The 6798-nt window shown below is 50.2% G+C and overlaps 1 protein-coding gene across 5 annotated transcripts in view; it reads right to left on the bottom strand.

Moving 5' to 3' along the window:
- Positions 1 to 900: 900 nt before the first annotated feature.
- The window catches only part of Cry2 (cryptochrome circadian regulator 2), a 28924-nt gene continuing 23026 nt past the window's right edge, over positions 901 to 6798 (bottom strand). For 2 of the 5 annotated variants that reach the window (XM_038329888.1, XM_038329891.1), the window contains one exon: positions 901 to 990. The gene's annotated coding sequence lies outside the window, so the exon portion shown is untranslated. Of the gene's footprint in view, positions 991 to 5533; positions 5695 to 6798 lie in introns of all 5 variants that reach the window. The other 3 variants (XR_005285393.1, XR_005285394.1, XM_038329889.1) reach the window with 3 other exon arrangements.

Here is a 6798-nt window from a genome sequence, read left to right as displayed (position 1 = left end):
TAGGACAACATGGGAGAGGAGGCTCCCCTGGAACACAGGCCTGGCTTCTCTGGGCCAAACCTTCCACTGCCACTCTGGGAAAGGGGATGGTGTGCCAGGTGTCATCTCTATTTGACCTTTCACCAACTGCCTGTGGTAGTGCCCCAGCCCTCATGAGGTCCCTCTGTCTAAGTTCCTTGAAGCCCAGTCCTAAAGAGCTGACACAGCAGCATGGGTGCTGACTAGTCCAGGGTGGGCCCTGGAAGCCCGCAGAACACAAACTGGCCAGCTTGCCTGGCTGGGTAGCAGCAGTACTTGCTAGAGCATATGCCTGGGAATGTGGCCAGAGGAGCTACGGCCTTTAAGCCATGGGACCTGGTTTCCTCTACCAGCCCTGACCCTGGCCTGTCTACAGCTCCTGGGAGGCCGAGGCTGGGCCCTAGCAGCTAGGGAAAGAACAGAGGACTGGAGTCTAGTCCTCACTTGGCTTCTAGAAGGTCCTACGCAGACAGATGAGTGGCATGGGATTTAAAAGACTGGTCAGGCTACTCCAGCTTGCTCAGGTTCTAGTATCACAAGGTATGGATCTAAGCCAGTAGGACTCTGGCTACCTCTGGAAACTCACACTTTAGGTAAAAGTCAAAAAATGCGGTTCTCCAGCTATCTGAGGGGAGGAGGGAGAGTCTGGGGAGGCAGAGACCAGAATTCCAGCTAGGGTCCTACCACCACTTTCTACTGGGACAAGAAAGGGGTCTCCCAGGAACAGATCTGGGCTGAAGGTCACTGCTGTGGCTTCTAGTCCTGAGTCTGGAGATGAGGAAGCAGCTCTGGTGACAAGGATGATCCAGAGAGTCTTTCAGCGGAGGCAACATTCAGGATCATGAGAGTGTAAACAGATGCATGCACACGCAAACGGCACACCACTCGTCCGCTGTCTGTTGGTGACTGGGTTCTCTGTAGGCCGTGGCAGTTCAGGCACCCGGGCTTTGTCACGGAGTGATGACTCTCTGGCTGGAAGAGAAAAACACATGCAAAAAGGGTGCTCAGGAGGCTGCTTAGTCGCCAGGCACCACTCCTCTGGCTGCCTCCCTGGAGATTCCCAGCCGGCGAGTGGGACAACTCAGTGAACACGCTGCTTGGGCCACAGTCCCTAGGGCCAGGCTGTTGCTGAGCAACCATGGGGTAGCTGAATACTGGGTCTCTAAGCCCAGCACTATTGTTCCCTGCACACCTTTTACCAGGGATGAGAGCAGCAGAGGACAGGGCTACATGGCCACCACTGGACACCTTGAAGGATATTTGCTCACAAATGACAAGTACAGCCGCTGCTTCAAAGACGGAGGGCCAGGAAAGCAGCTGTGTGGGGAGTGTCCTGGCTCTGTGGTTTCTGAAGAATAAGGCGATGACTGGTTCAGAACCAGCAGTGCGAACTTCCACACACCAATCACAGAACCTGGCACAGGGCTATAACGGTGCGGGAATGGGCGAAGAAGAAAGGAACACACGATGACTCATTTTAAAGATTTGGAACATTCTGGATCTAGGGCAGAGAGAGATACCAGAGGATACGGTAAGCTCACTGTAATTACTGGGCTGTCTGTAGCAGCAGGCTGATGCAGTGGCATTTATGTGGCTCACGTCCTGACTCCCAGCACCTTAGGTTGTGACACTATTTAGGTAAAAATGAGATGACTAGGGTGACCTAAAATGGAAAAGGAACTTTGACCCAGACAAAACAGAGACCATGATCTTGAACTCCCGACTCCAGAACCAACGACTGCTTCTGTGGAGCTTTGCTCTGATGGCCCTCACAGACCCTCACAGGCCAAGACAACCTGCTATACCTCCATTTTCATAATGAGAAACTGAACTGACATGAGTGTCCACACAAGGTGCCAGGATAGGAACCCCAGGCTCTCAGGATGTGTGAATTTTGCCTGCATCTATGTCTGTGCACCACATGAGTACCTGGTGCCCCCAGCAGCCAGGATCCCTGGAGCTGGAGTCACAGACAGTTTTGAGTCACCATCTGGGTGCTGGGAATCGAACCCTGGGTTCTTTACAGGAGAAGCCGAGGCTTCTCTGAGCATCTCCTTCCGGCCCTTGTTGTTTGGATTTTAACCAGTAAGCGAACTTTGTATTATTCCTCACCAAGACTATTTATAAGATGTAAAAAGAAAGAAATTCAACACACTGGCATGGAGATTGATACTGACACAAAATAAAATGGAAGGTGTTAGAGATGAGCAAACACACTCTTAAAAGTCAGACGTATTTGCAGACATGAATTCAAACTCAGCCTTCTAGCACATTCCAGCCTATTTTGGGTATTTATCTTATGCAATTGAGGCAGCCTGGACTCCCGATCTTCCTGCTTCCACTTCCTAGGTATTAGGACTATGGGGGTTCAGAGCTCAGGCAGTTCTTTTAGGGCCACACACTCCATTGGAAGCCGCCTGCGTCTGGAGAGTGATACTCTGTCATATTCTCTGGATTAGAGAAGCTGGGCAGAAGCGGATACATGTGCGGGCAGTTCCCGGGGCCCTGTCCTTTAAACCAAGTGTAACTGCAGCCATCCACCTTCCCCTTGGAGAACATGCTGCAGCAGGCAGCCATGCTCTTCCGTTAGGTACACTGTGTTTATGGAAATACTTCTAAGTACAGTTTCCAAGCAGAGCAAGCCTGCTGTTAAACCTGAGATGAGCTTCCCCCGAAACACCAACTCCAGTGCCATCTCCATTTTGTTTCTTTTGCTCTCAACTCTTGGGGTTCACGGAACTATGGACATATCTTTTTAAAATTTAAATTCATTTTAAGTGATGCATAATGGCATATCATGTGATTTTTAAAAACTATTTTTTGCTCCTTCCCTCTTCATTCATAGACAGGAAGATTTCATATAATCAGGCTGGCCTTGAATTTGCTATGTAACTAAGAACCTTGGACTGCTGATCCTCCTTCCTTAGTCTTCTGAGTGCTGGGATTCCAGGCATGTGTCACTAGGCCTAGTTGACCCTGTGCTATTCTAACACATGTACACATTATGTATTCCTGAGATCAATTCAAACCTAGTTCCACCAACATTGATCATTTATGGAACACACTCAGCTCCTTTCTTATGGCTCATTTCCATGTCAGGAGCTAAGAACCAGAGCTTAGAAATACCTGAACATTCTCAAGCCATGAACACAGGCCTGGGAAGCAGAGCCAGGCTCTCTGGAGGGCTAGGCTACCTCCATCTTCACACTGGATAGGCTTGGAGTAAAACGGGGGATTCTGAAAGTTGCGGTCTAGGCAGTGAAACCTCAGCACTAACAAAACACAGGCCAGTGAGGGACGGCTCCGTGACTGGCCCTCTCTGCATGGGGGGCGCTCACTAGAGCGCTGCGCAGAGCTGGAGTGGGAAGCCCATGTGCAGTCCACTGTAAGATCATGGATGAAAGAGGAAGCAGTGCGGAACTGGACAGTGACGGAGCCGACCCTGTGTGTCAGCAGCCGGGGTCTCGTGACCTGCCGACATGACTGCTATTTGGAAGCTCACTGTTTTCTTTGTTCAGTTTAGTGAGCTTTGTAAAAACTATGTAGAACATTGGGCTGGTATGGAACCCAATGATCTTAGAGATGTTTTTCTACATGCTGACAGCAAGTGCCAGAGACAGCCAGGTCACAATGCCAATAGCACAGAGCTAAGAGACTAGAAGCAGGGAATGATTGCTCAGGCCTTGGCCTGCAGCCCAAGACATGTGACTAAAATGGACAGGGATGGGCAGGAAGGGTACATCTTCCCATTCACACAGCTCTGGCTGCACCTACAGCCTCCTCTCTGTGGCCCACCAGTCAGGTGATTAGAAGTCACCCGGAAGCACATGCAAAGACTGTGCCCGTCTCCGCCCGGTGTGCTCCACTCAGTCAGACCTTTCTCACAAAGGGTTTTATTTCCCTGACATACTGATATATGTGTCCCAGCAGCAGGGCAAGTGACAAGAGCTACCAAGCATTTCACAGCTGTGAGGGTTAATCTTGGTTGTCACCTTTCCCAGGGCAGCCCCTGCCAGCAGCAGCCCAGTGGAGGAGTCCCAGAGAAAGGCAGGCTATTCCTGTCTGTCTGCCTTCACTCCTTGCTGTTAGCGCATTTATCCTACTGCTGCTGCCCTTCTTCTTTGACATGAGAACCCTTCCTACCCTCCGACTCATACTGAGGAGCAGTGTTCTCCAGGAGTCCCTCTGGCCTTTAGCACCAGCCTTGCAGACTCTGCAGTTCCTGGGTTCTTAGCCTCTTTAGTGTGCAGATGGCCATTGCTGGAATACCTAGCCCACTATGAAGATAATCTACTACTTTCTTCTGTCAACATGAACATCCTGTAGGCTCTGTTCCTCCAGAGCACCTAACAAAACAGGTGAGGCCTAGACGCCCTAGCCTGCACACAGGAGGCACTTTTCTTTTGGGGTTTCCAAAAACATGGCGCTCCCACTCTGTGTCTTGGAAAGTGGTCTGTTCCTGTCACATCCTCTGACTTCCTGGCTCCTTTCCACCTTCAAGAGCTTTGCCTGGCTTAACTACCTAAATGAAGATGCAAGGCAAAGTCATTAAAAACAGCCCCCAAGATCTCCACAGGTGATACATGGGTACCTAAACTATAGGGCAAGAAAGGCACTCTGCATGGCTGGCATCACTTGGCATCAGCATCAGTCTCCCAAGTGGCTCTTGCGCACCTGATTCTCTGTTAGGGCCCCATCCAGTGTTTAGTTCTCCTCCAGATGCAAGGTAGACCATCCTATTCCATAGGAGGCTTCTCTCCCAGAACTCCCTCAAGGGGCCCCTCTGCTTCTAGGAGCATCAGACTGCACAGACAATAATCCCAATAATGCCCATCCCAGCAGGGAGTACCATGCTCCAGTGCTTCTGAGCTAGCCCAGGCTGTGAGGCCCCCACACTGTGTGACACTGCTGATGCCCACCAGGATCCATACTTCCTAGCTAACTGTGCCCCCGCGCAGGCCTCCGCCACAGGCCTGTTCTAGACACAGTCCAAGCCAGTGATCCTTAAAGCACAGCAACCCCTTCGTGTCCCTGCCTTCCTTTCTTTCTTCTCAGGCAGGAATTTTTTTTCTGTTTAACACTTATGGCCCCTTACTAAAACACCTCTGCTTCACTGTCTCCTCCAACCAATATCTCCCAAGGTGGAGGTGGGGCTGCCAGTCCAGTTCACAACACGCCCCGAATCTAGGGCCCATCGTGGGAACATGAATGTTTATTAACAGAGTGAGTGAGCACAGCCAACCCTGTCGTCCTGTCCCCGCCTTGAAGAGGCACTGACAGCTGAGTTGGAACAGCCATCTTCTACCTGCCAGACCACAACCCATAAGCCTCACCTTTGAGCCCCCTGGAAAGTAAGAAAAATGTTCCTATCTGTTTTAGCCAAGCAGGGGGCTTGGTATCACAAGCTGAATGTCCATTATCTGACTTTCTGAATTTAGGAATATCCGCACAGACTCCACTGCTGACACTCAGACAGCTATTTTGGATCTCGGTGCTTGGATTACAGGACGCTCACCTGCACCCGCACTTCCACACGTCCGTGACTGACCGACACCTGCATGCTTTCTTGGGAACAGCAACCACCGTCCGAGAGAGTAAGTCATTTGTATAAGATCGGGCAAACGCTGATGTTTCTGGTGTTCAAAACACCCCTGAATCCGGTTCTTCTCAGGTTCCCTGGGGTAGAGTTCAGTTTCACGTTCCTTGATCACACAGCCCCCTCCATAAGCTGAAGGTCTCACTGTTTCGTTCTGGGAACTATAGGCTGTTAGTCTTCCTCTCCTGAGCTGCTCTGCTGTGTTCCACACTAATATGACTTTACATGTCACTCTCCCCATATATCTGCACACAACAAGCCCATGTTGTACCATATGTCATCAGCTTACTGTGTAGTCTGGACGCACACACCTAACCTTTCTATTTGTTAATCTTTCCTCAAAATCAGGGCATTAACGAAGCAAGTTCACGAGCCATAACATGCTATGCTTAGCAGCACACACAGACAGCATGGCATCTATAGCTTAGCAGCACACACAGACAGCATGGCATCTATAGCTTAGCAGCACACACAGACAGCATGGCATCTATAGTGGGCAGCACAGCCTTGTCCTCCTCCTCGCAATGTCTAGAGGGAAAAGGCACCAAGTGCCTGCCATCTCACTGAGCACACAGACTGAGAGAGACACCCCACACAGACAGACCCAGAGAGGCCTTGAAGTGATTAGGACCAGAAAAAGAACCAGACAGCTCTACAGTGAAAAGCCCCCTCCAACCTACTGATGCAGATGTATGGAATAGCCTGACATAATGACTAAGGGGGGTGGCAAGCTACATTTCTCCAATATTGGCATACAGCCTTTCCTGCCTCAGGGAAGGAGGAACAAGGAGACAAATCTGTTTGTCAGTCTGTCTGATGTGAGCCCTGACTGGGCTGTGCAAAGCTACAAGGTCTGTGAGAAGACCAGAGACCCTGGAAGCAGAAGCAGAGAGACAGCTGGGCCCTCTGGTCCTTCCAGGGCTGAGCTCTTTCCTGGCGTCTGAAGCTCAGTGTTGCCCTCATCTGGCCTGACTACAGAACACAGCCTCCGCCTGCCAGCTTCACATCTGGGTATCAGATTTGACTCACATGAGCAAACAGAAAAGGCAAGCAAACAAACCAAAACAAAGCTAACCCCCTTTTCTTTTCCGCTAGTCAGAAAACAAAGGACTTAAACTTTTAAATTTCTTTCTTCTAAAATAAAATCTTCTTTCCTTAAAACATAATAATCTTCCTTTAAATTT

This window comes from Arvicola amphibius, chromosome 5 (assembly GCF_903992535.2).
Source record: "Arvicola amphibius chromosome 5, mArvAmp1.2, whole genome shotgun sequence".
Taxonomy (NCBI): Eukaryota; Metazoa; Chordata; class Mammalia; order Rodentia; family Cricetidae; genus Arvicola; species Arvicola amphibius.
This window is presented reverse-complemented; position numbering and strand designations above follow the sequence as displayed.